The following is a 26,870-nucleotide window of genomic DNA, read 5'->3' as shown; positions in this document are numbered from 1 at the left end:
TGTCGTTGGTGTAAATGGCAGTGGGTAATAGACAAGAAATGCACAGTTTTCTACCATCATGCTAATAACTTTTCTTTAGTCATTCGGCAGTCTTGAAGACTGAACCCCTGCAGAAAATCCATTGAAAATTCCCCTTCAGTTCAGCCGGAAGATGGAAAGAGACACAAAACAAGCCACAGAAGTACTCCAGCCAGATAGCAACGTTGTACAGGCGATTCACACTGGCTGCACTGAAGGACAACACAGGGGCATCATGCAGTCATGACAGCACAGGAATAAACACCCAATCAATACAGACGGGTTTCTACAACATTACAAACAATCAGGACAGAGCAAGGACACTCGTGAGTCGTGACACACTGACTGCAGCACTCAATAGAGGGACGAGGACACGTTGCAGAGAGGAAGACCGCATGTTACACAATGAACAGCACCAGGGCTGGACTGGGACAAAAAAATCGGCCATGGCATTTTGGCCCAGACTGGCCCACTACTGTACATATGATCATAAACACCACCCATCTTTGCACGCCCTTGAATATGTATACCAACTCCTGTTCATTAAAACCAATAATGCCATGTAATGAGTGAGTAGGAATGAGTGAGAGTTAACAGATGAAATAAAAAAAAAAAGGTCATTTATTAAAACAATTATACTATACTTCACTATAGTGAATCCTATAACAAGCTATAAGCTGCATTGGCATTGCAATACCAGTGTTTCCCACATAATTTTTGGTAAATCTCTGGTGAGTGTACCTTTGTCCCTCTAGGGGGGTTCGCAGGGCATGCTCCCGTGTAATAAAATGTTGTGGATTTTAATCACTTTGAGAGTTCAAAATTAAGAGCTCCAACCCATATTCAGTGTGCAAATTGAACAAAGAAAAACTCAAACCTCTTTTGGTTATAGTGTCTGTCTGTCATTGAACAGTTCATGTTAGTTCAGGTTCATCAACTCATGTTAACAGATACAACTTTTGATTTTTATAATTTAGTATTAGTAACTTAATAAAGATTAATTAATGCTTTAGAAGCATTTTTTTCATTGTTAGCTCATTTTAACTAATGTAGTGAACTAATGTTAACAAATATAAACTTATTGTGTGTTACTAGTTATTTGTTTGATAGTTTGGCCATCCATTTATCCATCCATCTGCTTTCACTTTATGGAAAAAACACATCAACAGAATAAAAAGGACAACATGAGTTGGAGCAAAACAATGGCAGAATTAAAATTTTTGTTTGAACTAATAAGACAGATTTATTAAAGCTGCAGTCCGTAGTTTTTCCTCTTTGTCGCCATCTCTGTTCAAAATCTGCAATTGCAGTTATTCTGGGAATTCTCAACTTTACGTGGGTTGTGCCTCGGCTCGGCACAGCGCGGATGAATCCAGTGTTGTGAGGAGAATGTGCGGCTGTCAGTCGCCGGTGTGGATCCTGGCATTCAGAATCACAGATTATACTTTTTGGAAGTATGACCAACATAAGAATTTTCACCGGAAAATGTCCTCTGAACAAGTAACATCCACTCTTGTTCTGAACAACTAAAGGAAAAAAAAAGCATTGCAGTAAATCACGCTGATTAAATCTTACGATCGCTTATCATATCACGTCAAACCGTGCAAATTATACTTTTATCTCAAATTGTTAACGTTAACAACATCAGCATTGCGTGACTACATTTAATGCCCTTCCGCTATTATCCTTGTTTTCGCCTTTTATCCTTGTTTGTTGTCTCTTTTTTCTGTAGCCACTCCGAAGTCCGAAGTCCTTTGCATTTAACAGCGGGTGAATCTCCAGTTGTCATTTGATCAGTTGTTTGATCCTTTCTGGATCCGCCATCAAATTAATAAGGTAAATTATATCAAGTGGTGTGAGAAAAGGCTATAAATCTCCACCTCCATCATCCTCTCACTCGTAGCTTACTAGCCGAGACTCTTCTTTATGTGTTCAGATGTGACGTAATGACGCAAAGATATGCTCGAATTTCCCGCAGAAATCCACACATACCACATTATTACAAGCTTAACGTTTTGAATCGAGCTAAGGCAAGCAGATCGTTTTGGACACTGGCTGGTTATGTACTTGCTCAAAAATGTATTTTGGTTTAAATTAATTTTGAACCCAAAAAAGTTACGGAATATTGCTTTAAGTAAATATGAATTGTACACCACGACTTTCATTGTATTGCCATTGTATTTCCCATCATGCAATATTTCCCACCCTCAATTGTCAAGCCCTATGCATGAACAGCTACTCTGTTTGCAGCCGTCTAAACACCTTTGGTTACCAGGAGCCAAGGCTTAATTTTCAGCAAGCAGAATTCAGCGGTGAAGCCCCACACCAGTTGATTTCCCTGGCCGGTGTGCTGAGAGACGGCTAATAAACAAATTGACCTCGTCATGAGAGGACAGGTTGAACCAGAGACACTCAGGCCACATAAATCTGTCAATTAGACACAATCAGTGTAATCAAGAACAACAGCAATAGGTGCTTTGGCCTTGTAAACACCTCGCTATGGCTTGATTTGGGAAGCTCTCTTGAGAACTAATAAGTGGGAAGCTTGCATAATGGCCTATATCTTCCGTTTCCTATTGTTTTATTTGTTTATTTTTTAACCATGCAGACCGCATAATACAGTGATGCATGTCCCTTAAAACATACTATCTAAGAGTGATAGACATCAAGTGGAGAGAAAATTACAAATGAGATCTTTTCAAGTCCCCCTGTAATCAATAATTATATGCCATAAAACTCATCTTTGATCACCAAAATTACCTATTTAAATGGTTTCCTTGAAAAAGCTGACTAAAAATAGCTTGAATGTAACTCTACACCCTTACCCCATTTAGTATATGCGGTTCTGTGAATATGCAAATGAGCCCCGCCTCCACTTACTCACTCCAGCTCAGAGATTCACTCATTGACGATCACACAATCGATTTACAGTATTTACAATTGCTATAACAGTAAGAATTTAGTGAGGAATATTTGATTTATAACATTAATTAGTTGACATTTAAATAAAGCAACTGAGAACTAGATTAATACTCCCAAGGTATGAAAAAAAAAAAAACTCTGGAAGGTACAGCTCATGCAAAATTAGCACACAATTAAATGCATCGCCCAATTCAACCTGCATGGAAATAACAATGAGCATTACACTCAAAGTGAGCATGAAAGACAGCATGCAAGAATATACAAGAAAAGTGAACAAATTCCAAAGCTAAATGATCCTTATCCTACAGATTACAACGAGATGTGCACATAAAAAAAAGAGTTCAAACCCATCTAACTACGTGCCCGAAGCGTTACACATGGGAGATTTACAAAGTCGAAGAACCTTCTAAGAAAGTTTTGATGTGCGAGTAAAGTGAAACAGGGAACTGCAAAGTTAGCCACAGGGAGAAACTTCCCAGTTTGAAAACTTCCAAAGAACAGGATTCATGCCGTATACACACTGGATATAGGACTAATTAGCGAGCTTGGCTTTACTTTAATTCAGTGGATTATGGAAGTAATACTCATTTAAATAGTAGACTTCCTGTACATCATCAAACGCTTAAAGTCTCTTCGAGGTCTTAAAGTGTTTGAGGGCAATAAGCTGTTCCTTCCTTGTCAGTGCTTCGGTTCATATATTTCTCAAAAGCTTATAATTTGTGACAACAGTCTGCTAACCCAAGTAGAACAGGTGCTATCTTGTATGCTTTGCAAATGAGATTTGTTGAATATTAAACAGGAGGGCAGTCAGCTCGAGGTAAACATATTGCACACATCAGTGTCTCCCCGAGGTGCTTGCACAATGACAGCGAAAAGTGTTTAAAACTTTTGTCGCCTCTAATTTGGGAAATTGTTTGACTTTTAATCTCGAGCATCACAGCAGTGTAATGCATAATGTGATTATGCATTAAGCCATGAATGCTTAATACAGCCATCCACAAACTGAAAGGACACAAAGTCGGATTTTGCAATAAGCTGGACCTAATATTCATTTGTAAAAGTCAGCCACAGTAGCTTCATAATAACTTATTATAGATTCTGATATGGTTTAATGCCAAAAAAGACTTTGCTGCTGAAAATGGCATTGTGGATTAATAATTTTATCCTTCCGAACTTTTTATGTGTAGGTCTTTTCATATTTTCATGATTCCGAAATCCACTGCGGCTTCACTTGTAACAGTAGTTCTGCACAACACTAAAAATAAACTGCACCAGACTAATAGGTTTGTTTATTTGCAGGCATTGTTAAGCACCTGATTAGCTAAAGGAATTCTGGAAATAAGGCTATGACTTTATTATATGCATTGTTCAGCACAGTCAGAGAGTATCGTTGACCAACCAAGATTGTTTACATTTATCAGCCAGGTTTTATCCTTTCATGCAGATTTTGAGATATTGCATAAAAAGATGATGATGGAAATACCAAAATGCAAATAAAATTTCCAAAATGCTTGTAAAAAAACTAAATAAATGTGAGTATAGGCTACACTACCGGTTGTGTATCTTTTACTCTAAAAGCCTGAGTATACTTATTTTTTCACGTTCCGCTTCATCTCGCGCACTATTGAGCATATTCCTTTGACCGTGAGCTCAGAGCGACATGTTCAGTGAATGCACACTATATAGTTGACTTTGTTTTCAAGCACTCAAGTCACTCGTAAATATGCTGTTGTATGCGCACCATCCACGCGCACACACATACATATATAGAAAACACACATATATCCATCAAGTTTTTTAACCCGGTTTTAAGTGTTTGCTGAGGCTTGAACATGTGAACAATAAGTTTATTCTGAAATACTATATACTAATGTGCTACAACTGTTTAAAGTCACAATGAAATCAAAATGAACAATTCTTGTTTGTTGGAATATTGCAGTAATTATTATAAATGTTTTATCCATGGATATTCTTTTTTAAATTAATGTGCCATCGTAATCTTGTCACTCAAGATTCAACCTGTCACTCACATTAGATCCACCAATAGCAAACCACAACCGTCCAATCAATTCTTTCATGGACAAAATCAAGCCCCGCCTTATATTTTTTCTTGTTCCAGAAGCTGTTTCACTCAGATATACATCACAACAGAGAAAAAAAGACTATCACAACTTCTGTTTCTTTCCGAATTTAGTGAAATCATCTATAGGCTTATCACTTCTGCAACACTTCTACATCTGTTTGGTGTCGTGAATGGTGATGAAGACACATACAGAAAGATTTCTCAGACTGTCGAGTGAGTTGATGGAGTAGAGCTCAGATAACAAACACAATCCAGTATCACTGGAAATGATGTACTACAAAATATGAAATGTATTTCACCATGGGAAGCGAGCATGGCACCTTACAGCTCACTATTCTGTTTCTGTTTTTACACACCATTGAGTCACCAATGGGCCGTTGCGAACTCTGGCTCCAGTCAGATTTTCAGAAGCAAACGCTATTGTGCGGGAGACTAAACACAGACAGTGATGTATCAGAGCGTTTAGATGCTATAAAAGGACACTGTTCTGTCTCAGCTGTTAAGAAAATTATACTTTGAAACTCACTGCGATTCTGTTCCTTGAACATTCCTGTTTAACATCAAAGTATTAATTTAACACTAGCCATTAACTACCCCTGAAACCCTGTACAACTAATATTAACATCCATCTTAGGTCTTCAAAGCACTAAATGATTATGCAAATGGTGCAGGGTAATGCAACAGCCAAGGACCGCCTACTCACCTGTCAATCACCATTGCACTAAAACAAAAGGCGTTTTGGATATCGGCTGAGGCTGGATGTATCCGATCGGTGAGAGTTGCCGTGTGCATACTAGTTTGCATACTTTACCTCAGCTGAAGTGAAATAAATTCAATATTTGCCACATACTAAGACGTTTCAGAGACATTTTAATTCAATAATTTATGTAGCGCTACTGCTTAATACAGCGTCTGTTTGAAACGCCCCTCAGGCAGTGCATGCAAGTTCAGATCCTATCTCTTTGAATGGGGAAACATAAAAATTCTCCAAAACTGTTCACCAAGCTTACAATTAAATTTCATATTTAAAATCACCAATGAAATCTAACATCAACTGTCTCATAATTTTGTTTCCAAATGCTCAAATCATGGCAAAAAATCGTATAAAGGCAGCTACGTTGACGCAATCACTTGATCAATTGGAGATTGGCTCTTTTATTTAGTTGGCGGGACTTATTCCACCATATAATTCTCCCATTCATAGTAATATGAAGTACCATCTTTGTTTATATAAATTATTTGACGAAAATAAGGGTTTTAAACTTCAGAAGTAATTTTTTATGTCAACATACTGTGAAAAAAAACATTTGACAGATGCAAATCTGAAAAACTGACTTAAATAATTAGCATTTTGTTCAAAATCTTCCACTTGCATTGAAATTACAATTGGAAAGCGATGGTATTCTGTTCTCCTTCTTTACTTTAATATCACACAGTGACACATATTCTTTGTGTTACACGCATTTTTCATGATCCAATCAATTGCCAACGGATAAAATTGCCTCTCGCAATGCATTTATTTTCTCATTGACTATTCTGTTACACTTAGAAATATGTCACATTACAGAAGTAAAATGGCTTACATTGAACCAAAGACACTGAGATTGGTATCAGAACATGAAATTCCCATGTTTACTGGTGTATGAGAAGCTGCGAAACAAATCTCAGAAAACTGTTGTATAACATGCCTTCAGAAATCAATCCTAAACTGTTGAGAGATGAAAACCAATCTAACAAAACCGACAAAGATTAACAATGACTAGCACTTGGATTTTATGAGAAAGCCTCGGTTTTATGAGGCCTGGCGGCATGTGCAAAGCAAACCGATCACCTGCATGACTGAGGATCTTAACTGAGCCGGAGACAGAAGGGGAAAGTGAATGTCTGAAATCTCGGCGCACACACTCCGATTGCATATCAGCTATCAGAGCTCATTAGCATATCCCTGCGTGCACGAAACAAGACGAGGCACTTCCAAAAGTTTCTTTGAAAGCGTGGAGCAGCTTGATTTTCTTTCAAGATTTTTTTTTTTTTTGGAGGGTTGAACAGAAACAAGGCTTGGACGAATATGAACTGCCATAACAATGCATCTATGATCTATTATTTCTCAGAGTCAGAGAGAAGTTTCATTTACATGATGAGCACTCGCATGGCGAAATAATATGAAACCATCTTGTTGGAGTGGAAACTTAAACTCATATTTTTTAAATGTTTATGGCATGTTTTCTACATGCAAATGACTGGAATGTATTCAATTCATGAGCTGCTGCACCAAATGGCAATGCTTCGCGAAAATATTCTGCATGTTCCCAAAGGAATATCGCACCAGCCATCAGTAATGAGATCTTGGCTGTATGATCGCTATCCTCTATCTATCATATGTCTTCAGGCACTGATATGGTTACTGTGAGGACACTTAGTTAAAATACAACCGTATGTTTACTTGTAGCACCATATGAAACGTGTGCGTTTGCAAGACCAAGTCTTGAATACTAAAATGAAGCTTACCAGCTAAAGCAACTTCACTCCACTGCAGATTATCAAAATTGACAATTAGAAGCATTGGGATTGTTGAAAAGTAATAAATAGCCCTACTTTAGCGTGTTTTCCCTCTTTAGATTAATGTGATTCTTGGCACAGCATGTCATATGGTTTTTGACTGGAACTAACCTTTCTGTATTTGTTTTTTTCCACAGTACAATATTAATGATGTAAATTCTCTTCGGCAGAAGTAGTCCTTCATTTTCCGCTTGGATGGCAGCAGAAAGTATTGCCTGATGAATCTTGCTGGACTTGTTGTTGTTTGACCTGCAGGCAAATGCAAAAATCTGCCAGCTAATTGGCACATCTGCAACCCATTTTAATCAATCAATCAATCAATCAATCAATCAATCAATCTATCTATCTATCTATCTATCTATCTATCTATCTATCTATCTATCTATCTATCTATCTATCTATCTATCTATCTATCTATCTATCTATCTTTCTTGCCATTGGCAATAATGATTCATGAAAGGCAATAAGCAAAGTGGGGGTATATGCAAAAAAAGGAGAAATCGTGACATTTTTAAAATTCTGCCAATTGACTTTGAATTTAAATTGTATCTGAGAAAATAAAGCATCTCTGCCTTCGTCGTGTTTCCATGTTCTCATAATCTAACGTCACTGTTCCAAGATGGTCGCACTCTGTGAGAACTCTGTAAACTTAAGAGTTTACAACGGTTAGTTTTGCTAAATTATACGAAATTGAAAGAAGTTTTGGCGATTGTGGAAATAGCACCGCCTAAGAAAACTGAGAAAATGGAAAGTGATATGGAAGAAATTCGCAAGTCACTACGCATATGTCTGGGGAACTTGTCAAAGTCACTGAACAGCTGACAAAGCTAACGCAAGTTGTAGAAGAGGTGAAACAACTAAAAGATATGTTAAGCGCAAAAGACAAAATAATCAATGAACTCGAGAGAAGGCTCGATAACATTGAACAACAGATGCGAATGGAGGATGTAATAATTACTGGTTTGACCATTAAACCTCGGTCTTATGCGAAAGCTGTTGCAAGTGGTAGCAATGTTAGCGAGGATGCGGAGAAAGCTGATCTGCAAACCCTGGAAAGGCAAGTTCTTCAATTTTTGACAGAGAAGGATATACATGTCAAGTCAAGTCAAGTCAAGTCATCCTCATTTATATCGCGCTTTTAACAATGTAGATTGTTTCAAAGCAGCTTTACAGAGATAAACATATAATTTAAGGTAACAGAGATTGGTTTAGTTGTATAATGATTCTTGAAAAATATTTTTTCCAGCTAAAGTTAGTTTTGATTGATTCACTTCCGTCTAAATGATCATTTGTTATTAAATTAGGGGCCGCTAAGACGACACCATTCCCTCTAAACAGACTTTAAATGCGAACCTGTGATAGACACTGATGGCGTTCACATGCGCATTAAGACTTGATTCTATAGTTATGTGCGTTTGAATATATGTGCGCAGGTTTGTAATTCCTTAGAAACCATGCCTAAACAAACTACTTGTCTTGTCTATAAATTTTGATGCAGAATTTTATTTTATCTTATCACTTCGGGTAGGTACGCGAACCAAAAAAATCCACAACGCTTTATCTGTAGAGTGGTATAGGGATACTCCATAGGGAGAGGCTAGTTGGCACTTCAGCACTGCATTGTCATCGGGTCCAGGCGAAAGTCCTTCGTCAGATCTGGAAACGGCCTGGATCCGGCAGGCTGCGCGAAAACCTCGGGATAAACAAAGACACTAAAAGTAGCGTAGATGCCATTCTTCTTATGATGTAACGAATACATCAGGATTTAAGGGAAGTGTTCCCAGTTCCGGCTGACCTAATCTAAGCAGCCTAATATTGAATTATAGAAGTCTATAGAGTGTTATGTGAATGCTAGGTCAAAGAGATGTGTTTTTAGTCTAGCTTTGAACTGACAGATTATTTCTGCTTCCCGGACAATGTTAGGAAGATTGTTCCAAAGTTTTGGTGCTAAATAGGAAAAGGATCTACCGCCAGCAGTCGATTTAGATATTCTAGGTATTATCAACTGGCCAGAACTTTGAGATCGCAATAGACATGAAGGACTATAATGCGTTAAGAGCTCGCTCAAGTACTGGGGAGCTAAACCATTTAGTGCTTTGTAAGTAATCAGCAATATTTAAAAATGTATACAATGTTTAATAGGGAGCCAATGCAGTGTTGACAGAACCGGGCTAATATGGTCATACTTCCTGGTTCTGGTAAGAACTCTAGCGGCTGCGTTTTGAACTAGCTGTAGTTTGTTTATTAAGCGTGCAGGGCAACCACCCAGTAGAGCATTACAATAATCTAGCCTTGATGTCATGAACGCATGAACTAGTTGTTCCGCATTTGTCAATGAGAGCATATGACGTAATTTAGATATATTTTTAAGATGGAAAAATTAGGTTTTACAGACACTAGACACGTGACTTTCAAATGAAAGATTGGTATAAAAGAGCACACCCAGGTTCCTAACTGACGACGAAGACTTAACAGAGCAGCCATCAAGTGTTAGACGGTATTCTAGGTTATTACGTGTGGAAGTTTTTTGTCCAATAATTAGAATCTCAGTTTTTTCAGAATTTAGTAGTAGGAAATTACCAGTCATCCAATTTTTTATATCAACTATGCATTCCGATAATTTTGTGAATTGGTGAGTTGCGTTAAGTTTGGAAGAAATATAGAGCTGAGTATCATCAGCATAACAGTGAAAGCTAATTCCATGTTTCCTAATGATATCTCCTAAAGGTAGAAAATCATTTGTGACTCTAATGAGAGCTGTCTCAGTGCTATGGTGCGGTCTAAATCCTGACTGGAAATCCTCGCAGATATCATTTCCTTCAAGAAAGGAACACAGTTGTGAGGATACTGCTTTTTTTAATATCTTTGATAGAAAAGGTAGATTTGAGATCGGCCTGTAATTGACTAATTCTGTAGGATCAAGTTGCGTTTTTTTTAACGAGTGGTTTAATCATACCCAGCTTAAAGGTTTTTGGTACGTATCCTAGAGACAAAGACGAATTAAAGATGTTAAGAAGAGGATCTATGACTTCTGGAAGCATCTCTTTCAGTAGTTTAATCGGTATAGGGTCTAACATACATGTTGTCGATTTAGATGAATTAACGAGTTTGCAAAATTCTTCCTCTCCTATGGCAATGAATGAATCAAATTTTACCTCAGGGGGACTATAATGCACTCCCTGATGCGATGCTGTAGTAGACGGTTGCATAGTTATAATTTTGTCCCTAATATTACCAATCTTATAAGTGAAGAAGTTCATAAAGTCATTACTGCTGTGTTACTTGGAAACTTCTGGGCTTCAAGCTTTCTTTTTCGTTAGTGTAGCCACTTTTTCAAATAAATACCTAGGATTATGTTTATTTTCTTCTAATAGGGTTGAAAAATAAGCAGATCTAGTAGCTTTTAAAGCCTCTCTGTAAGCAATCAAGCTCTCCTTCCATGAAATCTGAAATACCTCTAGTTTTGTTTTCTTCCAGTTGCGCTCCATTTTTCTGGCTGCTCTCTTAAGGGTCCGGGTGTGCTCGTTGTACCACGGCGTAGGACTATTTTCTTTAATCTTCTTCAAGCGCAACGGAGCAACTGTGTCTAAAGTGCTGGAAAGGAGAGAGTTAAAAGTTTCTGTTGCAATATCAAGTTCTTCTAAGCTATCTGGGATGCTGAGATGATGAAACTGATTAGGAAAATAATTGATAAAGCAATCTTTAGTGGCAGAAGTGATAGGTCTAACATACTTGTAACACGGAGTTGGCTTTGCAGCCTTGGCTAAATGAAGTTTACATGAGAATAGATAATGATCTGAGATGTCGTCGCTCTTCTGCAGAATTTCAACAGCATCAACATTGATTCCATGTGATAATATTAGATCTAGAATATGATTACGACAATGAGCAGGTCCTGACACGTGTTGTCTAACTCCAATAGAGTTAAGAATGTCTTTAAATGCCAATCCCATTGCATCTTTTTCATTATCTACATGTATATTAAAATCACCAACAATTAGGACTTTATCTGCAGTCAATACTAATTCTGATAGAAAGTCAGCAAATTCTTTGATAAAATCTTTATGGTGCCCTGGTGGCCTTTAGACAGTTGCCAGCAGAATTCTCAAACTTGATTTATCGTTCACATTATATATTTTTACATTAAGCACCAACACTTCAAAATAAGTATATTTAAAACTAGATTAGATTGAACATGTGGATCCGAAAACCATCTCGGCGTGTCATACTCTACCACGTAAAGACAAGACGAGGCCTGCAATTGTCTTGCACTTCATCAAACGGAAAAACAAAACTGAAATGCTGAGCCAAGGGAAAAAGTTGAGAGGAACAGCGGTGTGAATGAGCATTTAACGCAGAAAATGGCAGATATTGCAAGAGAAGCTCGCTCCCTGCGGAAAATTGGTAAAATCAAGGCGACATGGACAAGAAATTGTAAGGTATTCTTTCAACTTAATGGGTCAAATCCGGAACAAGCTAAAGTTGTGATGTTATGAGATTTGATAAATCTAGAACAATTTAAATAATGGGATGTATTCCTTTTTGTAATCTTGATACATCTCAAGATATGCCGATGTTGAACCCTGTGGGAATGAACATAATCTTGTTAAAATGGGAATTGTGGTCAGATCAATGGATAAATTTTGTTGTTGAACTGGGCCTGTATGGTTTTGTTAGAATATCCATTCGACATTCAAAATACTCTTTTTTTCTATCATGGTCCCAAATGTTGATATAAACAGTGACAAAATATTTGATATGGAAACTGTCTTCGCACATAATATACTAGCACCTGGGGAATGTCACTACTTTACAACACAAGAGTTTAATGGGACTACACAAAGGTTTTCTGATGACGCATTTTCCATCATACACTTTAATAGCCAAAGTTTGAAATTTTAAATTATCAAAGATTAACAACTTTCTCAGCGAATTAAAACGGACATTTAAAGTGATTGCTGTAACAGAAACCTGGTTGAAGGAAATGCAAGTTGACAGTGTACAGATCAACAGTTACAACATGTTTTATGTAAACAGGATGGGGAAAGGCGGAGGAGGTGTAGCCCTCTATGTTGATGCCAAATTGAAATGTAAAGTTGTTGAGCATAAAACTATAGCTGTGACTGATATGATGGAAGCATTAACGATAGAAATTATGAATGACAAAGGAAAAAATGTGTTAATTACTTGTGTTTATTGACCACCTGGGCCTGCTACTGATTTGTTTACAGAAAAAATAATAGAATTGTTTGACGATGTAAAGAATAAATCAGTAATTGTATGTGGTGATTTCAATATAGATTTGGGTAGTAACATAGCAACTAATGATTTTAAGCATTATATGGAAATTGCAGGTTTATGCCAATGATAACCAAACCAACTAGAATCACAACTCATAGTGCTACGATTATTGATAATATATATACAAATATACACAGTGAAATTATAAATGGTATTTTCACAACTGATGTGAGTGATCATCTCCCTGTATTTATAATTTATGACAATTTCTGTATTAAGACCAAGCAAGATAACTCTTTCGTTGTCATAAGGGACATGTCTAGTAAAGCTATTGAGGATTTTAAAGACGATCTTAAGAGACAAAACTTGGATCAAGTATATACGAATGACTTAAATTATGCTTATAAAGCTTTCATGACTACATTAACTAATTTATATGATCAAAATTGTAAACAAATTAAAATTTGTGCTCAAAATGTGAAGAAATTATTTGATAACCCTTGGATGACAAATATGTTGAAAAATGTTTGTAAAAAAATTTGATCTGTTTAAAATGTTTCTTATGTTAAATCTAGCGTATCCCAAATTATAGCTGTGTTACATAAAGTAAAAGAATTTGTTAATAAATGTGCCTTAATTTTGTTGTATAATTCATTGATTGTTCCACATCTGACCTATTGCATTGAGGCATGGGGAAGTGCAAACAAGACTTATATAGAACCTGTCTTTAAATTACAAAAACGTGTCATTCGCGTTGTAAATGGAAGCGAATATAGGGCCCATACAAATTCAATATTTATAAAGTTAAAAACTTTAAAATTTAACGACTTTTTAGAATATAGTCTTCTAAAAATAATGTACAAAGCTCACTTGAAAACATTACCTGAAAAATTGCAAAATAGATTAATCAAGAGAGTTAGTAAATTTTATTTAAGAGGAACTGAAGTCTTTCAGAAACCTGAGTTTAGAACAAAATTAAAGGAAAGATGTGTCTCAATACGGGGTGTCAGTTTGTGGAACATTCTAAATAGTGAAATTAAAACTTCAATATATTTTTTTGTTTTTAAGAAGAGTGTAAAAGCATTACTAATAGAAAAATATAATGCATCTATTTAGTGGGAAAATGTGATAATTGATTTATGACTTTGCATAGGTGCTGTAAAGCAGATGTGTGTTGTAAGTGTACCTCCTTGGAATTTTAATTTGATTTGTGTTGATAAGGGGCAGATATTATAAGTTTATCTTCTTTTTGCTCCTTTTCATTTCTTTTCAAAAGAATGAAATAAAAAAATATGAATATGAATATGAATCTATAAGGACTGATAACAGCATAGGCTGATACATTTAGACAATCCATCCAGCTACATTTTCATGCTGCTCGAGGAATTAAAACGTGGCACAAAAGAAGAAAGAACTCAGACCCTGGAACAAGGAGAATATAGGATGCAGACATGGCTGAGAACGCTGGCTATCATTTGATCAGTGCATGGGAACACCATATGCGACATGTCGTCCCACGGCATGCCTCTTCCCATTACAAATCCAAATAATGAATGTCTGGTAGAAAAAAAAAAGTTTGCACCCAAGCAGATGTAATTCTAACTTTGCAACATCTGTTGCCCTTGAATCACTTGACTTGAAATAAAATAAGACCCCACTGAGCCAATTATTTTGGATGTCCCTGCCACAGCGACTCCCACACTTTCAGAGGATGTTTCGGCCCTGTGAAGTGAGCGTTACAACGGTTACGGGGCAACGAAGTTCATTTGCATCACGGTCACTGTCCATGAATTTCACTGTCACTTGAAAATTCACGCAGATGTGGGAGGAAGAATCAGTGATAATGATACCATGATTACCAGCCGCCGCAGGGGGGCTTCGGTCTGTTGAGAAATTACCCAATTTCATTGTACTCAAAGTTTGGCTTGGAACTTTGCAAGTCGAAGCCCTTGAACGCTACTGATTTTAAATTAGTAAGCGAGACGGCTGGATTCGATGTTAACCCGTGATGAGTGAGGACTGAAGTCTGAAGCTTTAATCAGGGTGTTTTAATTCTCGAGCTGCTAAGAGACTGTGTGTTTTCAGTGTTTGGGAGCCACTCAGAACAGCAGTGGAGGGACATCTGCTTTAGGCCACTTTAATGTTAACAATGTGGAAGATGAGAAAAAAAAAATCAAGAATACGGTTAAAAACATGCAGAGATAGTTTTGTAGCTGTGTAGAGATTAGTGTTGACCACTAAGGGGAAATGCATGTAATCCTGGCAAACGCCCTTAAAACAGCCTCATGACAACGGGTTAAACACCACTCAGCACTCATTCCAGAAAATCGACTTTTCTAGCTTGAACTATGTATTTGTGCAGTCTTTAAAACAGAACCAAAACCGTCCTCATGTTCAAGGGAGGGATGTCCTCATTTAAACGCACCCGCTGTTCACACTATGGCTTTTTCCATGTCTTTCAGGTGCAGCCAGAGACAACATCTAAGGATGCATGCAGGATCCAATAAATGAAGAGGAGGAAACCTGGAATTCTTGAAAGAGCAGAGGGACCATCGGGAGACTTATAAGCGGAAGTTAATAGAGGTGAGCATGGCTAAACGTGACCCAGAGGACAAACAAATAAAACTGTACAGGCTTCATTTCAGAGAGCCTCTATTCATTTGCCAAACACTTCAACATCAGATTAGAGAAAGTTAGCAATACTGAGCCATTTTAAATTGGGCATTTTGGTTACTATGAGTATGCATAAACAAGTCGAAATATTGGAATATTTCATTTCAGACGCAAAATCTAACAGCTTTTAGTGGATAAAATGCTTTCTCTCACTTTAATTTCAAATGAACAACAACAGCAAATTTAAATGTGTTTTATCATATATTAAAAAACAGCTGCTAAAAATATCTATCTATCTATCTATCTATCTATCTATCTATCTATCTATCTATCTATCTATCCTTATGTCAAATTAATATTTTATAACAGGAGCTCTCAGTCGAGCCCAATCCGATTTGACCCTCCAACCTGTATCTTGATTGTCCCTTAGCCAGACTTCCTCAGTCCCCTTGTGCTGTATGTCCTGTTTGCCAGGCAGAGGTGCAGGAGGTTTTAGGTTTAGCATGACTGTCACAACAACCTCCGAGTACCTTTTTACCGGGGTGAACCTGAATCCCTCTGAGCATTCACAAATGGAGTGGTAGCACATCTCCAACATGCTGAGTTTGTGTTCTGCCGTGCTTACGGCTGCAGATGAACAGTGATGTAGTAATCCACTGGGATGGCGTTTGGATTGGGTCCTGCTTTCTGAAAGTAAAAGGCCACAGAGGAAAAACTTCTGCATCTCCCAACAATCCCCACAGCCAGTATCAACAATAAAGTTCTTTATTAAGAGGCAATTTTTAATTTGCTTGCTGGGCATATATTGGAGTATTATTATTATTATTATTTTTTTTACAAGGTCATATTGCTTTTCTAGTTGTGTAAACAGCATGTCACCCAATTATGTAGATTCGTTTGAGGAAATCAATTCTCAAACTGAACAATTTTCTTTTTGCAGCTGGTATATACAGTTACAGTAATATTAGTAAGCAGAGGTGGAAAGAGTAATAAAATATTCTACTCAAGTAAAAGTACTACTACTTCAATGAAATTGTACTTAAGTACAAGTAAAATTACCATTCTAAAATCTACTCAAGTAAAAGTAAAAAGTAGCTCATTTAAAATTTACTCAAGTAAAAGTTACTGAGTTACTTGGGTGGGTGGGGTGAGGTGGGGGGCTCTCCCGTGTAGGGTTGTAATGGTATGAGATTTTTACAGTATGATAACGTCTCAGAAAAATATCACGGTTTACAGTATTAATCAATTATTAAACGGTATTAAATTATGGTTAATATTATTATCATCAGTTAAAATGACAGTTAAATAAAAGAAAACATTTTTCTTGTGGTTGAACAAATGCTTTTATTATAACAAACTTGAAACCATTTGTTTGTTTTGTTTATTAAAATTTCAATAGAACATGTCTAATCAATTAGATTAACAACTCTATAGAATCCAACTCTACATTAATATTTTTTTTAAGAATAATATAGTCCAATGAAATGTATTTTATTCAGAAAATTAATGTTTCTTTTTATGATTTAATCCAAAATATATTATCAAAAACGGTGGCAATCAAATGAAAATTTAAACTTGTGTCCTTTTATTTTTTGGGGAACAGCTGCAAAAAACTGATTTACTTAATTAAACCATGGACAAATATGTATGCCTTAATTAATGTTTAAATAAATTGTATTATTATTTTTCACGTTTCTATGCGTTTAAGTTCCGTTTTGTGATCTGGTTTCTCCCTGTCTTTGTGATTTTGGTTTAGTCCTGTTATTAGTTCAGTTTTGTGATCTTGTTCACCCCTGTCTTTGTGTTTTGGTTTAGTCCTGTTAGTGTTTCCCGGTCTGTTTAATTAGTATTTCCCTTCACCTGTGTTCTGTTTATTATCCTATTAGTTCTTGTGTATTTAAGTCATGTGTGTTCCTTCAGTCTTTGTCGGTCGTTGAAGGGTCAAGGTCAGTGTTGAATTTCATTGTATTCCTGAGTTTCTGAAGTTCCTGAGTATTCCTGTAATCTGAGTTTGTGAATAAACCAGATGTATTGAAATCATGTCTCCTCGTCATCAACCTGCAATACCCTGACAGAACGACCGACCCTCAAAAAACAGTAAAAGCTCCAACCCTGTCCCCTCGGCATCAGGATGAGTTGGGATCAGATCGCAGCTTTGGCCAAGAACAGCCGTGATCTGATTGAATTCACGGGCAAGATTTGTTTGCTGGTGGCGGACAGTACCCAGGGAGACGACACCATCATAGGGTGTTACAAGATTGCAGTCCAGTATATCGACCCACGACCGTTACCTGATGTCACTGGGATGGACTGGTGGGATGCAATAGCCACATGTTGGGATAGCTTTATCCCCACCTGGGCTATCTCTAATCCCAAGTCTGCCTGTCTCTCCAGCCCAGCCAAACCCAGGCATCCAGTCAGTCCAACCAGGCCTGGAAAGGAAACGGTCCATCACCGCTCCGGACCCGTAGCTGAGATCACCTGGCCTAGGTCATGGAAGCTGGTGTCGAATAGCGCTGATCTGGCTTGAAAATGTTTGATCCAGCCATTATGTCTGTCTGTGGGGCCCACAAGTGTGCTGCTTTTGCCAAACCCGCACATTGTGCCTACCCAGTCGAGCCCGTCGGCTGCCCGTCAGCGCCTGAGACCATTGCATGCCCACCAGCGCCGGAGCCCGTGTCTGCTGTCCCAGAGCCAGTCTTCGAGCAAGAGCCAGAGTCAGTCTTCGAGCAAGAGCCAGAGCCAGTCTTCGAGCAAGAGCCAGAGCCAGTCTTCGAGCAAGAGCCAGAGCCAGTCTTCGAGCAAGAGCCAGAGCCAGTCTTCGAGCAAGAGCCAGAGCCAGTCTTCGAGCAAGAGCCTGAGCCAGTCTTCGAGCAAGAGCCTGAGCCAGTCTTCGAGCAAGAGCCTGAGCCAGTCTTCGAGCAAGAGCCTGAGCCAGTCTTCGTGCAAGAGCCTGAGCCAGTCTTCGAGCAAGAGCCTGAGCCAGTCTTCGAGCAAGAGCCTGAGCCAGTCTTCGAGCAAGAGCCTGAGCCAGTCTTCGAGCAAGAGCCTGAGCCAGTCTTCGAGCAAGAGCCTGAGCCAGTCTTCGAGCAAGAGCCTGAGCCAGTCTTCGAGCAAGAGCCTGAGCCAGTCTTCGAGCAAGAGCCTGAGCCAGTCTTCGAGCAAGAGCCTGAGCCATTCTTCGAGCAAGAGCCTGAGCCAGTCTTCGAGCAAGAGCCTGAGCCAGTCTTCGAGCAAGAGCCTGAGCCAGTCTTCGAGCAAGAGCCTGAGCCAGTCTTCGAGCAAGAGCCTGAGCCAGTCTTCGAGCAAGAGCCTGAGCCAGTCTTCGAGCAAGAGCCTGAGCCAGTCTTCGAGCAAGAGCCAGAGCCAGACTTCGAGCAAGAGCCTGAACCAGTCTTCGAGCAAGAGCCTGAGCCAGACTTCGAGCAAGAGCCTGAGCCAGTCTTCGAGCAAGAGCCTGAGCCAGTCTTCGAGCAAGAGCCTGAGCCAGTCTTCGAGCAAGAGCCTGAGCCAGTCTTCGAGCAAGAGCCTGAGCCAGTCTTCGAGCAAGAGCCTGAGCCAGTCTTCGAGCAAGTGCCTGAGCCCGTCGCCTGTTCGCCAGAACCGGAGCCAATCACCTGCCCGCCAGAGACTGAACATGCCGCACTTGAGTCTGCTCTGGAAGACACAGCGCTCATTGTGGTGTCCATGTCTGTTTTGTGTGTGTGGGCAGCACACACATCAGCGACAGCCCATGAACCCAGCCCAGAGTTTCCTTCGCCGCTGGTCCCGTCCAGCCCAGAGTTTCCTTCGTCGCTGGTCCCGTCCAGCCCAGAGTTTCCTTCGCCACTGGTCCCGTCCAGCCCAGAGTTTCCTTCGCCACTGGTCCCGCCCAGCTCAAAGCCCTCTGCCCGTTGATCCTGCGCTAGAGCCCGTTGATCCTGCGCCAGAGCCTGCTGATCCGACGCCAGTCCTGACCAGCCCTGAGTACATGGAGTCCAGTCCCGTGCGCCGAGATCCAATCTTTGTAACTGTCAAGTTCCCCATTAAAATTTTGGGGGGGGGCGCAGTATACCTGCTAGGGGTACCGCGGAGGTCTCTCCGACGCGGGTCCCAGTGCTACCATGGCCACCTGAAAAAATATCTCTGCCATGGCCACGCCCACAGCCTGCTCCGCCCTGGTCCCCTGACCAGCCTGCTCCGCCTGGACAGTCCTGGAGTCCAGGATGCCAACCCTCCCACCCCTTTGGATGTTATACGGCGCGAGGATGTGCTTTTGGGGAGGGGGGAGGTACTGTCACGTTTCTATGTGTTTAAGTTCCGTTTTGTGATCTGGTTTCTCCCTGTCTTTGTGATTTTGGTTTAGTCCTGCACAGTAAAAAACGCAGTGTCAAATGAACACTTAAAGTGTTCATTTTAACACTACTCCGGAACATATATGGTCCCACTCTATCTAGAGTAAAAAGTACACTGTTTGTAGTGTTGAATTTACAGTGTTAACATAGCACCTTACAGTGTAGAAAAATTACACTGCGAGTGTCAAGTGTTACACTTACAATTTTTACACTATGGGGTTTTAACCCCCCTGGTGTTGATTTAAATCCATTGGATTACACTATAAGTGTCATTTATAAAGTATTCTGTTCAGTGCAAAAACAATTTACATTATTGTGGTTTTAATGTACAAGATCAGACATAAAATCAAGAGTCTTCAGACAGATGTACAAATCCAAAATGTATTCAACAAATGGGAAAAGTGGCTCCTTTAAAACATAAGCCAGATGTGAAAAGGTCAAATTATCACATTCATGAGGAGTTGCAAAGAAAAAGCAAAAAAAAAAAAAAAATTTATTAAAATTTAAAAATTAATTAAAAATGCATAACATCATCCAATTTGCCAAGACATGAACTAATATGACAGGTAGATTTGAACAAGTTTGCAGAAAACTACTTGTCGACAGTTGTGTACCATCCATGAATGCAGTTCCTCTTTGTCCCATCAGCGAGCAGGTAGTAGTAGTATTTGAGTTTATTGCCACCGGCAGCGAGCAGGTATGCTGTGTGGTCGGTTCAATGCAATCAAGGTGTTTTTGTATGCTGGTCTCTGCCAAAGACAAAAATAACAAATCAAAGTCAGCTCTCCAATTGGCCATCTTTATAGTTTTCCAAAATACAGTCAACCCAAATGGCAATATTTTGAGGCAGACAATAAATTATCTTCTCTTCTATTCTATTTTTTTTTTAAACTGCACTAACATTAAACTGAGAGGTGTTATAGCACTTACGTATTGTTGTCCTACTGTTAGTTTAACTGCTTCTATTGTTCTCATTTGTAAGTCGCTTTGGATAAAAGCGTCTGCTAAATGAATAAATGTAATGTAAATAGTGACAGAAATGCCCAAATTTACCTTTTTGAAGACAACCAGGTGTTTTTCAGCTTGATATGAGCACATCTTTCCAGGTCTCTTGCAGCCTTGTGGTGATGGTGGAATCAAATCAAGGAGACGACAAATTGATGCAAGATCGCTGCCCCATTCTAAATTACAGATGAGACAACTTCAGCAAAAAATGCATGTGCGCATATAGATAATCTTATTCTGAATTATAGTCTAACCTGAATCATCAGTTTCTTCATCTTTCACAACAGATTCTGCAGAGTCAATCAGATCCTTGAAGCTCTTGGGAGAAGCCTTTCCAGGAACTTAGTTGAGGTCTTCTAACCAATAATCAAAAAACAAATAAACATCAACAGTTACATAGCATAATGACAACCCAATCTCTCTCAGTGCCGGGCAGAGTAGTGCCGTTCACACCTGGCATTAAATTTTGTCTTGGGTGACGCACAAGTGAACAACTCGAAGTACAGGTGTAAACGCCCCCAAGACGCATTGAGATTCGATTGTTCTGATGAGGTCTAGGCCACATTCTTTTAATAGAGGGTTAGTTCACCCAAAACAATTAATTCTGTAATTTACTCACCCTCATGTCGTTCCAAACCCGCAAGACTTTCTTTTGTCTTTTAAACACAAATGAAGATCGTTTTGATGAAATCTGAGAGCTTTCTGTCCCTCCACTGACAGCTACGCAACTACCACTTTGACGCTTTTAAAAGCTCATAAAGACATCTTAAAACTAATCCATATGAACCAAGCAGTTTAGTCCAAATTTTATTTTTCTTCTGTTTATGTTTTTTGATTAATGTTTATATGTGAATAAAAGTCTAAATTCAATCTATTTATCCCAAAGCGATCGAGTCTCTTCAGAAAAATTGGACTAAACCACTCAATTCATATAGGATAGTTTTATGAACCATTTATGACCTTTTTGAAGCGTCAAAATGGTAGTTGCGTGGACTGTCAATGGAGGGACAGAAATCACTCAGATTTAAAATACATTCATTTGAGTTTCGAAGATGAACGTAAGTCTTTCCGCGTTTGGAATGACATGAGGGCGAGAAAAGAGAATTTTACACTTTTGGGTCAACTAACCCTTTAACTTTTTGCAGTTTAATATCTTGAATTTACACAATTCATTATGACACATCAATCACTATGCCATTTTGACAATCAAGACAAATCAATCACCAATGACACATGTAAATTCCAGGTCTGAACAAAGGCATTGTGTGGTGGCCCAGTTAGCTTTAGATTTTTCATGTTCATTTGTCATGTATTAAAATTTGTACTGCACATAGAATAAAATATAATGACACTCACAATTATGGATTAATCTTCAGCATTCTGTTGCTTTCTTCACTTCTGTTGCAATCTCATAAGAGGAGCTTCCTTCATTCGATTTAAAGAAATGTTGTTTAAAATTTATTTGACCCATAATTTGTTAATGTTATTTATAATGTGAACAGAAAATACAGATTCATATTAATAAAATACAGACAGATAAATAGTTAGTACATAATTTATAATAACATGCAGTATGAATTGATAAAGACTGATTTCAAGCTAAAGTACCTGTATGCTCTGCCAGTGCTCACGCAAATACCTGTAAACTGAACTGGAAGACAGACGGATTTATAGATTAGCTTTAACTCACTTTCACAATGTTTGAATTTAACTGTCATAAAAAAACTTGATGGTAGGAAGTTTGTTTCTTGACGCAGATATGACGACAGGATATTCAGTGCTGCTAAGAACAAGCAACATAGGCTACAGATTATGTCATTCACACTTAACGTTAAACATAGACTGCGTTAATAATGCGCATGCGTCACGAAAACGGAATGGTTAACGTTTTAATGTATAACACAGCTACTTTTATACACACAAAACAAATATATAAAAAGTATAACCATTTTAAGAATTCTCTCATCTGCGCAGAAAAAAAGCCCAAATAGTGCTGCTTCAGACCTCCTCATCAGCTTCAGTGCCAGGCGCGTCGTAAACCCAGGCCTCGGCTCGACTGGAGGTGGGAATGCTTACTTTCATGAAGGCTGTCAACAAACCAAAATGAAAGAAGCTAAACATATATACATAACAAATTGTAAGCACATTCCAACAAATGTATTTTAAAAGTTTGAACTAAATCGGCATGAGAAATGTTTTCTTCTTTTTTTCTTCTGTACATCTCTGCATCTCATGAACTTGACGAGCTTCCTTAATCCATACAAAAACGCGCAATTACTCATTTCTAAATGTGTTCACCACCATGTTTACTAAAAATGTTAATAAATGCATTTACTATTTAATTTTAGAAAGAGAAAAGCGATTTAACCTACCGTCTCGGTCGCATGCAGATAAAATGGCGTTGTCGTCTTGCGAGGCAGCAGTCATCGAGGGGCGGAGTCAATATAATTCGGCGCGTTTTTTTGCACTTTCAGTGTAAAAATAAAATTACACTACGTAGCACCCTGTAACTACACTGAAGAGGAGTACTTTTTAACATTGTAGATTGTTAATTTAACTCTTTAGGTATTTATAACTTTTAACACTGGAATTTTTACACTGCCGATTTTACTGTGTGTTATCAGTTCAGTTTTGTGATATGTTCACCCCTGTCGTTGTGTTTTGGTTTAGTCCTATTAGTGTTTCCCGGTCTGTTTAATTAGTAATTCCCTTCACCTGTGTTCTGTTTATTATCCTATTAGTCCTTGTGTATTTAAGTCCTGTGTGTTCCTTCAGTCTTTGTCGGTCGTCAAAGTGTCAAGGTCAGTGTTGAATTTCATTGTATTCCTGAGTTTCTGAAGTTCCTGAGTATTCCTGTAATCTGAGTTTGTGAATAAACTAGATGTATTGAAATCCTGTCTCCTCGTCATCAACCTGCAATACCCTGACATTATTATTGTTGTTATTATTATTATTTTGAGAAGTACTTTCTATTGTATGCCTACAATAGTTATATATTTCTGTCATAATTTCTCCTAGTTAAACCAAACTTTTATTTTGACGGGTTGTAGTGAAGACCTGTTTCAAAGTGTAAGCCTATTTGACAATGGTTTTTCTCAAATAAAATGATAAATGCTCATTAGGCGTTCTCAGAGCAGCTATGCAAATGTTCATGTATTCATCATGTACTCAAATTGTTTGTGAGACGCTGAAAACACCACGTGTTCTTGAGTATGTAGTAGACAAAGTGGAGCAGCTCATTCACACGGATTCGCAGAACAAGCAGGTTATATATTTACATGGCAGTATTTTTGCGCTTAAATATTCATGGACCATGTCGCGCTTGGATTTGTTGCACAGTTCTACTTCCCATGTATTCATCCATCATTTTGTGTGTTTTACGTGACATCTTCTGCGTTATGTAAATTCCATTTTCATGACTGGATTCCAGATTCCCTCTGCATCACGTAAATCATTCACCTTAAGTTATAATCGGGACATACCTTTATCTGCAGGAGGGATGGTGTCCTATGTATCCTCCTTTTGCAGCCACTTTGTGTCCACATTTTTTTGCAAATTGGATATCTATCCTCGAGGACAACCACACTTTTTTACATCCAAAGTATTTCCATACTGGCCATAATTCGCTTCATAAGAATTCAAGGGTGCTTCGCTTTCAGCTTCAGCTGGGTCTGCGTCACCTTTTTTGCGTGTTTGTTCTCCCGCCCTTCAATCAATGCAGTAGTTTCTGGAGTGTGATTTTTTTTTTTTTTTCTCCCTTGTATTGTTTTTTACTCAGTAACGGATATGATTTCAAATGTAGCGAAGTACAATACTTCAAACAAAACGTACTTAAGTAAAAGTAAAATTACAGATTTTAAAAAATTCTTAAAGTAGAAGTACACAAAAAAACGACTCAATTACGTAACGCGAGTAAATGTAATTCGTTACTTTACACCTCGCTTAGTGAGACCTGTTAAAATTAGTTAAAGCTTTCTATTTTAAAATGATCACTGTAGGGAGGCCAACCAGTTGGAGTGGAAAACGGAAATGACGTGCCGTACAAAAAAGTTAATGCAAAATCCAAATGGTATTTTATTGGAAGGTGCTAAAATATTTACAGTGCAGGAGAAAACAAAAATAAATAAGTACTGTACAAAAAGAAAGGAAAACCGCAACAATGTGCTAATTTTGGCTAAACCAAATGGCCCAATGTTCACAACACTGCTCAGTATTTGACTTCTCTGAGTTCCCAATCAGAACTGAAATCCTTTCATCCAGCAAGCCTATTTATAGGCTGAAGCCCCGTCTATAGGGCATACCAACCACAGGTACAAACTAAAACGTTTGAAACAATTAATTTAATTAATATAAACACCCAACACAACTCTTAAACCTCCAAAACAGCTAAAACAACAACCATTAACAGAGAAAGAGTTTAACAACAAATTATATGGCAAACACAACTGTTTCTAACTCCCCCCTCCTCTCATATCACACCAAAATGGTATCTTCCACAGGAAGTGATGTGGCTGTTGCTATAAAAAACAGTTTAACCTGGATTGTGGGTTTGGTTGTACAGAGTGAACCGGGAAGTTTAACTGCAATAAGGTTTGTAGAAGATATGTGGAAAAATAAAGGTAATTATCATATGAATTATTGTGTGGTCTGGCATTCTGTTCTTTTAGAAAAATAATGACAAACTTGAAGAAAAACTATAACGAGTTGAAAATTATAACAAAATACAGCAGTAACAAACTTTAGACTGAACAAAACAAAAAATCCATAACACCTTCCTGATGTGTACACAGATGTTAATATTGCCAGCAATGCACAGTATCAGTGAAATGGGTGTATGTTTGTAAGTCCAAGTTTATAGAGTCACCAGGTTAACCTGTGACAATCACAATACCCTTGAGACAATAGCATGATATCTAACTAGTATTACCCTTTTTGAAAGCAAAACATTTCCATGCACAATAGAAAATATTTTCATGCACAAAGACATAAGGGTACGTCTATGTATTTGAACACTATCACAATCTAGTTGCTTTCACCTAATTGCTGGCGCGTGTGTGTGTGTGTGTGTGTGTGTGTGTGTACATTGTAACCTTGTATAAAGAAGGTTTACAACATAGTAGAACAATGAATGAATTTTGGAATAAGTTAATATTGCTATAACAGCTCATTAAGCTGCTATTCAAATTCAAACGTCTGCTAAATTTCTGAATTAAATCAATAAATCATCCTATATTTATTGTGCTAAACAGCAGCCTCAATTCAACTGCTCGTCTAATAACTACTTCCAGAATATGCAAAGTCAAGCCCAAAGTAGTCTTTGTATCCTGGTTAATTAACGTTAAGCAATACAATAAACGCTCTTTAATGAACAATGTTTGTTATGATAGCTGATGGGAGACCCACAACATTGAGCATTGTGCTTCTAATGAGAGCATATTTGGTTTGCATCATCAAAAATGTCAAAGCAAAGCTTTGGAGAAGAAAAATGGGTGGACATTCCCTGCTCATTCCCATTGTCAAAACAGCCATTAAGAGCATCAACCTTTCAGAGGAACACGATTATGATATGCATTTGTTTCAAAGGGCCCAGTCTCTCTCCCCTCTCCTGTAAACAACTAAATAAGGCTAAAAAGCCAATAAACAACATTTAAAAATAACAGAAGTCTTATCATAAAGCACCAGGTATCAAAACCTGTTTCACACTATAGCATTACATAACAGCTGTTTACAGGTTATGCTCTCAAATGATCTTGGTGGTTGAGACATGTTTGAGTTCTCAATTCCAGCATATTTAAAACACTGAATGAAGATGTCACATGTCAAAATATTTAATTTCCCAAACGTGATATGAAGAATACATGTGCACATCATAGGAAGGGCCAAACCGGTTCACTGGTAAACACTGAGTGGACAAAATTAGGATTATACATCATTGTAAAGGGACAAGAACAGCCATAGACTCTAATACATTACACAGTTTAAATCAAGGTAATGAAGTGCAGTGGTTAACGCTTGGCTGGTAACCAAAATGTTGTCCCACAAAACAATGTCACAATTGTTGCCCTTGCGAAAGGCACTTAACCACAAGGTACCAA

At 38.2% G+C, this 26,870-nt stretch overlaps 1 long non-coding RNA gene across 2 annotated transcripts; it reads right to left on the bottom strand.

Moving 5' to 3' along the window:
• Positions 1-20,308: 20,308 nt before the first annotated feature.
• On the bottom strand, positions 20,309-22,826 carry LOC143714292 (uncharacterized). 2 transcript variants are annotated; one of them, XR_013195439.1, is made up of 6 exons: positions 22,722-22,826; positions 22,384-22,426; positions 22,132-22,200; positions 21,030-21,131; positions 20,824-20,951; positions 20,309-20,519 (listed from the first exon to the last, which is right to left on the bottom strand). It is a non-coding gene; the product is annotated as an uncharacterized LOC143714292 (long non-coding RNA). The 2 variants fall into 2 exon arrangements; XR_013195440.1 differs by lacking the exon at positions 20,824-20,951.
• Between the last annotated feature and the right edge of the window lie 4,044 nt (positions 22,827-26,870).

This window comes from Siphateles boraxobius, unplaced genomic scaffold (genome assembly GCF_051911475.1).
Source record: "Siphateles boraxobius isolate OS27281-9 unplaced genomic scaffold, OSU_SipBor_1 53, whole genome shotgun sequence".
Taxonomy (NCBI): Eukaryota; Metazoa; Chordata; class Actinopteri; order Cypriniformes; family Leuciscidae; genus Siphateles; species Siphateles boraxobius.
Note: the sequence above shows the minus strand (reverse complement) of the source record. Positions and strands in the feature narration are given on the sequence as shown.